Source organism: Pelodiscus sinensis, chromosome 1 (genome assembly GCF_052426305.1).
Source record: "Pelodiscus sinensis isolate ZL-2025 chromosome 1, ASM5242630v1, whole genome shotgun sequence".
Lineage (NCBI taxonomy): Eukaryota > Metazoa > Chordata > Testudines > Trionychidae > Pelodiscus > Pelodiscus sinensis.
This window is the reverse complement of record NC_143052.1, coordinates 335,884,758-335,894,492: the sequence shown is the minus strand read 5'-3', so window position 1 is coordinate 335,894,492 and position 9,735 is coordinate 335,884,758.

The following is a 9,735-nucleotide window of genomic DNA, read 5'->3' as shown; positions in this document are numbered from 1 at the left end:
ACTACCCCACATGCCCCTTCACGGTTTGCACATCCCCCCCCCTCCCGTTCAGACTCACTCGCATTCACACACCCCCTTGTGGTGTGAAGAGATGAAATCTTTGCACATAACTTTCTCCTCTCTACCAGCTGTGCCAATTTTGCACAAAGTTACAACAACAATGAATATTAAAAGGTTTTAAGAGCATGCTTACACTTTGCTCATTATCTCCCCACTCCTGGAGTTAGTCTCTGGGGAGGATTGTGTACATGCCACCTGGTTCTGACCCAATAAAGAATCTCTTTTACCTTGGCTAAAGTTTTCATAAACCCAAGCAGCTGGATTTTGCTCTCGCTTACAGCAGAATAAATCAATACTAATTGCATTTAAATCAGGGACGTTACTCCTGTTTTTTCTCTCTTGTTATGCTGATGCCACAGGGAGCAAAATTAAGTTCCTTGTCTTTACATTCTGTGTAAAATAGGATCTGGGAATGATAGTTAAGAAATCAGAACAAAAAATAAACAGTTAAATGCCCAAACAAAATAAAAGGAATTGAGGTTAAAAGTGAGGAAAAACCTCATATGATCCTGGCTTGTAAAACACATTGAAAAGAATATTCACATTTACTATCTCAGTGAATTTGTTCTCAGAGGGTCCCAAACATCATCACACTGTAATCCTCTTCAGACAAAAAAAGAAATCACAGCATGACCCCAACAAGGAAGACAGAATCCTGAGCCCACCCAAACTCTCTGCCTGGGTGAGGGAACTAAAGCTGGAGCCCCATAGCTGTGGACAGGGGTGGAACAAAGCCAAAACCTAAGGACTTCAGCCCCAAGCAGGGGGCCTATAACCTGAGCTCTGCAACTGAGGGCTGAAACTCACCGGCTTCAGTTTTGGCTCAGGCTTCAACTTTGGCCCTGTGGGTGGTGGACTTTGGGCCTTGGCCCCTAGTCCCAGCAAGTTTAAGCTAGACCCAGTGAAAACAGGGTCATGGCCCACTTGAGGGGTGATGGAGTAATTTTTAAAGGAGTAGACCAGAGGTGGGCAGTAATTTTTGATGAAGGGCCACTCCAATATTTTGGTAAGTGGTCAAGGCCCATACTTTTCTATGGAGGGGGTCCAGGGTCTGGGACAGAGGTCAGGTGCAGAAGGGAGCTTGAGTAGATGACTGATGTGCGGGAGAGGGCGTTGTGGCTGAGAGGGAGTCTGGTTCAAGGAGGGGATTGTGATCTGGGACAGGGGCTGGGATGCAGGATCCAGGAGAGGGTATGCGTGCAGGAGAGGATTCTGGCCTGGGCCGGGGTATAGGGTAAAGATGTTAAAATGTGTTTAATTAAGTAACTGTGTATCTGCTGAAATATTCAGCAATTACTCAGTTACATGTGGCAGGACAGGTGGCTCCTACCTCCTCTCTTCCCCCCGGTGGCTCCCTCCTGGCTCCCCGCGCAAGGGAGTAGGTGGCTCCCCAGGAGCCAGTGCATGTAAAAGCCAGTTCCTCCCACGTACCAACTCGTGCCTCCCCCCCACCACACTGCAGTTTCTGATATAAAGGCAGCAACATGGGGGGTGGGGAGAGGCAGCTCCCTGGGAGCTGGCACATGCCAACTTAAAAGCTGGCTCCTTGCATGTACCAGTAGCTTGCGTGTAACTGTGAATGTCAACTGAGGAGCCTAAGTAGGCCCATACCTAGGTGGCTCCTGGGCAGCAGCACTATAGGATCCTGAGGCAGGCTCCCTGCTTACTGCAGCCCCAGGCTGCTCAAAATGGCTGGCTGCTTCCCGTGGCTTTCTGTTCCAGGTGCCCAGGGAAAAGGAAGGCTTCACACTCTATCCCTGCTCCCAGCAAAATCTCTCTGCTCTCACTAGCCAGTTTCTGAGAAGCCTTCCTCTCCCCTGGTGCCTGGACCAGAGAGCCACAGGGAGCAGCTAGATGCTTAAAGTGATGTGGGGCTGCTCTGTGTCTGAGGGTCCCAGCAGGGCAGCCTGTGAGCCAGATCAGGTGGTTTGGTGGGCTGGATCTGGCTCACTGGCTGTAGTTTGCACGCCCCAGGACTAGACCCACAGTTTGAAAGTTGCTGTTTTAAAAGCTCAGATATCTGCATTGATGTGAAAGAGCTTTGAACTGGAGAACATTCTGGGTATCAATTTGCTGCTGCACTGTGGTATCCAGCATTGCCATGCAGCCTCTGAACCGGATTTGGACACTCTCCTGAGTATGTGTGCAACCATGGCATACCCGGTTCAAGCTTATCACACTGGTGTTGGAACAATCTGACTGGGAGCACTGATGAGCCTGTTCAGACTCACTGAGATGCACAGCAAATAGTTACCTGGTCAAATTCAGCCCGGCAACAAATGAATAATGAAGCTCCTTTAATGTCAGTGGAATAATACCCACCTACATTAGGGCTGAATAGTAACCAATATTTCAGCCTCATACATACCTACCAGACACACCTTGGGGAAAAAAACAGAGTTCTAATTTTACTAGAGATGGACTCAAATTCAAATCCTGTATTAATACATCCCTAAACTCTGGGGATGTTTGATAAGTAAAACCAGCTCCAGCTCCAACCTTTATAATTAACTAGCACATTTACCTGGTGTTGCTCAAGTTATTAAGGCAAGGCTCAGGGCAGGAGGCTCTGGGTGTGGAGGATGCAGGAGTCAGGATTGGGAGGGGGGGCTGAGGAGGGGCTCTGGACAGGGGAATCTGGACAGGGGAATCTGTGTGTGTGTAGGGAGGATGGTAGGGGGGGACTGACCCCCCCCAAGATTCATACCCTGGGGCTGTGTCTAGACTGCATCCCTTTTCCGTAAAAGGGATGCAAATTAGACATATCGCAATTGCAAATGAAGCGGGGATTTAAATCCCCCCCACTTCATTAGCATAAAAATGGCTGCCACTTTTTTCCGGCTCGGAGCTTTGCCGGAAAAAAGCGCCAGTCTAGACGCGGATCTTTCAGAAAATAAAGCCTTTTCCGAAAGATTCCTTATCCCTCATTTTAAGATAAATACAGACAGACAAACAAACTCTGGGTCTTAGCATAGCTGATTGATTGTTGGAGATTTCAAAACTTGGATCAGGGTTTGAATTTTGTGGCTGATGATCTTGTGTTGAAATCATTGGATTGCACCTCAGAAGGTCTTCATTCAATTCCCCAATTTGCCAGAGACCCCCTTATATGACATTGACCAAATCATCTCTGTGCCTCAGTTTTCCCATCTATAAAATGATCTATGCTTCTTTTCTCCCACTCTTTCTGTCTTGCTGTTTATGCTGTAAGTTCTTTGGAAAGGAACTGTTCTCTTACTATGTATCAATACTGTACCTAGGACAAAGGAACCTCTAAGCATTCCCATACTGCTAAATTCTAAATTTTTACAGATTTGGCCCTACTTTGTATGCAGAGGCTGCTCAATATAGTCTGCTACCCTAGGCAACACTTGACTGTGCTCACACCACTCAAATATGTTCCAGCCATATCTCCATCATGATGGGGGGAGGAGGAGGAAGAGAGCGGCAGGACCAAATCCGAGCAAGTAGCATTGTAATCTGTGCCATGACAGAGTGACAGCAGCCAAGCTTGATGCCCTAGGCAGCTGTCTGGAAATCTGCCACCGTAGGTAGAGCAGCCTGTGTGTATGTGATGTCTTGTCATGTGACAAGAGTGAGATGTAATCACCGGTGTCAGTTTGAATACTATGGAGTCCCATTTCTTTAAGGGCATTTCGACAGCCTCCTACAGAGATAATAAAAGGTAAAGCTTGTTCTGACTCTACAGAACACCCCTGTCATCTCTAAGCAGGCTGCCTGCCTGACTTGTACAATAGACCATCAGGTGCTAACCAAACCCACTTTACTTCTGTACCCACTGAGTCCACAAATACAGGTTAGAACTGCTCCCTCTCGCTTTGAGCAGCCTTGTACACTGTCCCCTTCAGTGCAGACCTGCCATTACTTTCCCTTCATTAAAGGTCTTTATAGCAATTAAAAGCTTCTCATGCAAAGGAAGGCTAAAAATCAATCCTTTTCTGTGGACACTGTGCTGACCATGCTGTATCCCATGTCTAAGGAGATCAGATGTTAGCATTAGCAGCTCTAGTGGTTGCTTTGCCCAAAGCCAGTCATTTCCCTAAAATCCAGGCTTGGAGCCTTGATAAGCAGGTAGTTTATTATTACATTCACAATTGTGCAATGAGTTTCACAGACAGATAAATAACACAAGACAACACTTTCTGACTCCAGTGCTTAAAGACAAAGGCAGAAATCCATACTTCGCTTCCTAAGTGAAAAGGAACCGTGTGGCAAATATGGCAATTTCTTGCAATAGCCTGGGGAGACCTTGCTGAATTCAGCTGAAGTAAATTTGGGGCCCATTGTATTACTGTATGTAACTTCTGGAGGGGGCAGATGTGACAAATGTGAGACCTTGGAGTTCAAAGGACTATAACGAGCAATGTGCCAGACAAGAGCAAACTTTGGGAACAAAATATGCTAAGTAGCTTTTCTGGAGAATATCTCTGGGAAGGTGAATGCAAATTCCCATCTTCAGTTATGCAAAACCCTAGCCCTTTGGAAGCTACACCCTGAAGAGTTGGCCACTGTCAAGATCAAATGCCCACACTGTATAAAGGAAAAACAGCAATGTGTTCTGGTTGTTCTGGCTCAGAATCTGATTCAGCTATGAACTTTTAACCCCAAAGAAAAGCCAATGGTGGGGCTTGAAGGACTGACACCTACCAGAGCCCGAGACTGGAATTGGGGTGATCTCAGGTAACCTTTTTAGCATGCGTATAGGTTCTTTTATTGTTCTATTATGCATTCTCTGCTGGTCTCTGGCCTGCTGCCCTCAAGCCCTTTACGGCTTAGAGATATCAGCCAGCAAATTCCTCTCGCTGCTTTCCTGCCTTCAGTTTTCCCCTAAGAACCACCTTCTGCATCCCTCTATGATGCCTCCAAACCCCCTGGACTCTGGTAGCTCTCACCTGCTCTTCCTGACTGAACCAACCTGCTCCTCCCTTCAGTGGGTCATTCCTTCACTGATCTTTTTTGAGGTGCTTCTCCAGCCTCTGAACTGGCCAAATGACAGCTCCTGCTCTGGCACAGTGGAACCTGATGACTTTATTTACTAACGCCAGCCACCCTGTGACACCTTTATCCACATAAATAATTTGTATAATCATGCAAGAAGTCAGTAAGATAACTCAAGTGAGCAAAGTTTACTCTCTTGAGCAAGAGTTTCAGCATGAGGCCTTAAGGGGGGATAGCTCAGTGGTTTGAGTGTTGGCCTGCTAAACCCAGGGTTGTGAGTTCAATCCTTGTGGAGGCTGTTTGGGGCAAAAGTTTGTCAAGGATAGTACTTCATCCTGCTGTGAACGCAGGGGACTGGACTCAATGACCTCAAGGTCCCTTCCAGTTCTAGGAGATAGGCAATCTCCATTAATTTAAGGTAGATATTGTCAACTCTCACCCAGGAATAGTGCTGCACATATAGGGCATCTGACAGGAAGGGCTGTGAGCTCTTTCCAAACCAACAGGTCTATGTCAATGTAAGGTCACAGCTTTCAAGTGACTCATGATTTGGATTGCAGGCATTTTTAGGTGCCCAAATAAAAGTCAGGCCCTGTGAACATGTTTCAAGTTGGGCACCTAAAAATCCATGCAATCCAAAATTGCAAGTCAGGTTGGAGAATTTTGGCCATTACTGCCTTTTCAGGGGAAGGAGGCAAAAGACCTGTTAAAATGGAAAAATCTTTATTCCCAATCACTCGAAAGGGCACTTATAATACTAACCTGAATCTGGTCTTCTGGAAACACTGGTCTCCATTCAGTGAAGGAAGGAATTATGATCATGGAAGGTCAATGAGGCTAACTTTCAGTGCCAGTACCTTGGTCTTGCCTTGCATCCTCCTCTTATAAAGAGCAACTTATGGGTGGAGTTGCAGCTTGCCTCTCCTGAACATGAAGATAGTTGTGGGGAGACAGGAGTGGAGGGATACCACCAGAGACTTAGGATGGCAGGCAGTAAAGGAGCACACCAGAGAATGCTGAAAATAGAAGCAAGCACAAAGTACTTGCCCTGAGGGTTAGCTTCCTAATCCTACCATGGTAACAGACACAGATTTGCTCAAATATAGCCTTATTTTAAGCATTGAGCTTCCAAATCAACTATGTTGCCAAGATACAAGCTCTTGAAAACTCTCCTCCCCCATCATTAAGGAGGGGAGCACTGGAGCCAGCTGTACAGCTTGAAGAAGTTACCATTCAACAATAACAGGGGCACACGCAACCCGAGAATGACAATTGCTCTTTCGGTTGTGCACTGTCCCTTTGCAGGAAAGAAACGCTCCTTTCTCAGAAAAGAGATGAGTTGCACCCCAGGATGCTGATTTTCTAAGGAACTCTGCTTTTTAATTTCACATAGTGAACTAGCACATTGGGTTTTGGAGGGTATCATTTTAACAGCAGGTATCGCAGCCATCATCTCAGAACGGGGGAGGAGGGGTATTCCTTTCAGAGATGCGGGCTGAAAATGAAGGGGATTCGATTGTGACTTGCCATAGGAGGGCAGCAGCCTACAGGCAGACACTGCTGAGGACATGCAGTATATGAACAGCTCTCCATTCCTCTCTCTTTTTTATGTACTCAGATTGATGCAAACATTGAAGAGGGCTGCACTCCATATGCTCTAGATTTGGGGTGAGCAATAATTTTTGCAGGGGGGCCATGTCATGAACTTTGGTTCATGGTTGCGGGCTGGCTCCAGTCCCCCCAAGAAGGGGTGGGGCCTCGGCAGAAGGGGCGGTTCCCTCCGGGCACTGCCTGCTCTGGTGGGGGGAGTAGACTTCATGCACTTCCCGCCCCAAGCCACTCTGGACCCCAAGCATGCGAGCATTCGCCCCCTCGTTCCACGAGGCATACAGCTAGTTCGGATAGGAAGCCTAAAAATGGTGCCAGCTGGCTTTATGCAAATGAAGCCCAGGAAATTCAAATCCCAGGCTTCATTTGCAACTCCATTACTCTCCCCTAGTTTGAACTAGGGGGGTAGTGTAGACATACCCTCATAGAGCTGGAAGGGACCTCCAGAGGTCATCAAATCCAGTCCCCTGCCCTCATGGCAGGACCAAGTACCATCCCTGACAGACTTGCTTCGTATAGCCCCCTCTAGGATTGAGCTTACAACTCTCAGTTTAAACAAGCCAATGCTCAAACCACTGAGCTATCACTCATATATGCTAGTATGGTTCCTTTGTACTTCTGTGCTCTAGCTGTGGATCTCGACACATTTTAGAGCTACTTTCAAACAACGCTACTAACACTCTTGTGAGATTGAGAAGCATTGTGCTCCCCATTTTACAGATGGAGAAACTGAGGTGTGGAGGTTGGCTAAGCTTCGCAGTAAATCAGTGGACAAGCTAGGTCTTGAACCCAGATGTGGTTTGTTGTCAGGTGCTTTAACCAGGCAGGGGCATGTGCAGGAATTTAAATGGGACCACTTTTGAAGGGGCAGGATCTGTGCCCTGCTATGGTCCCAGGGTCAGAGGCGGCTTGTGCCCCTCACTGTTGTCCCAGGACCAGAGAAGCTCTGTGCCCCCACTGTGTCCAGAGGAGCTCTGTGCCTCTACTGCAGCCTCAGGGATGGAGGAGCTCTATATCCCTACTGTGGTCCTGGGCCTAGAAGAGCCCTGTGCCCTTCACTGTGGCCCGGGGCTGGAGGTACCCTGTGCCCCCACTGCAGACCCAAGGCCAAAGGAGCCCTGTATCCCTGACAAGTATTAGGGCGCTGTGCCTCTGCTTGTCCTCCCCTGCATACCCCAGTAACCAGGAGATAATGCTTCAGTTGAAACACATGTAACCCAGAGGCACTGAGGCTACTAACACGGGAGAATGAAGTCTGCTCTACAGACTTAGCTAAACAGCATCTGGGTTTCAGCTCCTGCAGTAGAAGCATATGACTTTAGCTCCCAAGGTCACAGGTTCAATTTCTCCTACCCACAATCCAGGTCTGTTGTCTTTACATGCACTTCAGCTGAGAGACCATCTTCAATGGATTTACAATGAGGCTATTTATGCCATTGTGTCGTGTTCCTCCTAGTTTCCTCAATCTTGCTATTAACTAACCCCCACCTGCTATATCCCAGTAACCCAACATGTCCATGCAGTAACTACCCCAGGGACCCTGTCACATGCAGTGTTCATAAATTATCACAGGTCAGCCCCAAATCCTTTACATTGAGCAACTTCCTCTCCCAGTGCAGGCACTTTTTTCAGTGTGTGAATATGGATTTAGGTGCCCAACTTGAAGTGATTAGCTTTGCAAACATTAGCCTTGGTCCGTTGTTCCTGTTTTAAACATATACATGGGATTTAGGAACAAAGTATTATGACTAAGTGGTATTTATACTTCCATATCCCTTAGACTCTAAACTCCCCCTCTAGAGTTTTGGTCTTTGGCTTCCTAGTCTGGCCTTTTGATGTTTTGTGAAAGTTGTCCAATACATGCATTAAATAAAGTCTCCCGTCTCTGCTCCATATGAGTGGGAGTTCTTGGAAGACATTGGTCTCAGAAAAGAAGATTCCCATGTGCAAATATTACACAGGCAATGCAGTGTCTCTGGCTGTGTCATCAGCAGTAGGATGGGACATTTGTTGCTAGTAGTAGGAAGAGGACCTGAAACATAAGCCCCTGCATCTGAGGCCTACTATAAGTCCTAGGCTAAAGTAGTGTTCAAAGCTCTGCTGATACAAAACAAAGTCAGGCTATGAGCAGGCCCTGCCTAGATGTTCCTGTTACAGTACTCTGTCTCCCATTAGTGGCTGAGCCACATTCAGAGATTGATGTTATCTCTAAAACTCTGAGATCACACAGCTTAGTTTTTTTTAGCTTTGGCAACAGATGTTCATGCCTTTCGATCCAGAAGTCCTGTGTTTAATTTCCATTTCCAATAACCTAGACAAAGTTGTTGTATTACATATATAACTACTGCATTTGTAACTACAGATGACCAAGTTTAAGGCATAAGTGCAGTGGAGGCCCATCAATACAGGCGACCTAGGCGGTCGCCTAGAGCACCAAGATAAACGGCTGTTGAGGGCTTTGGAGGCGGGGGCACTGATCGCGCGCTGATCATGCATTTCGCCTAGGGCGCCAGTTGCTGGCAGCTCATCTAGGGCTGCTCCTGCATAAGTGGGTAAGATTATGAACCTAATGATCTATTTGTGTGTGTGCAGAATAACAGTCTGTACGTGCCCGGGTTGTAATTGCACAGTCAGTGAAGGTGCATGTGTACAGGCAGTCCCCGGGTTACGTACAAGATAGGGACTGTAGGTTTGTTCTTAAGTTGAATTTGTATGTAAGTTGGAACTGGTACATATTGTAGGGGAAACACTAGCCAAACATTTCTCCAGAGCTCAGTTTTATTCTCCCACACCTCACTTCCCTCAGTCCTTTATTCTCAAGCTGAGGTGTCTGCTGAAAAAAGCCGCTCCGCGTCTCCCTGGTCTGCTGGGGGGGGAGGCGCTAGCTTCGCGTCTCCCTGGTCTGCTGGGGGGAAGCAGCTAGCGTGGGGTTGCCTCACCCCGTTTGTAAGTAGGGATCCGATGTAAGTCGGATCCATGTAACCCGGGGACTGCCTATACTTAGACATCTTTTGCTTGTGCAAAATATGGTGCCTAGCTGCGGTGGCTTCCCAAGTGTTATTCTAGCAGCCAGAAATTGCATTGGGGCAATGGAACTTCACCAGGGGA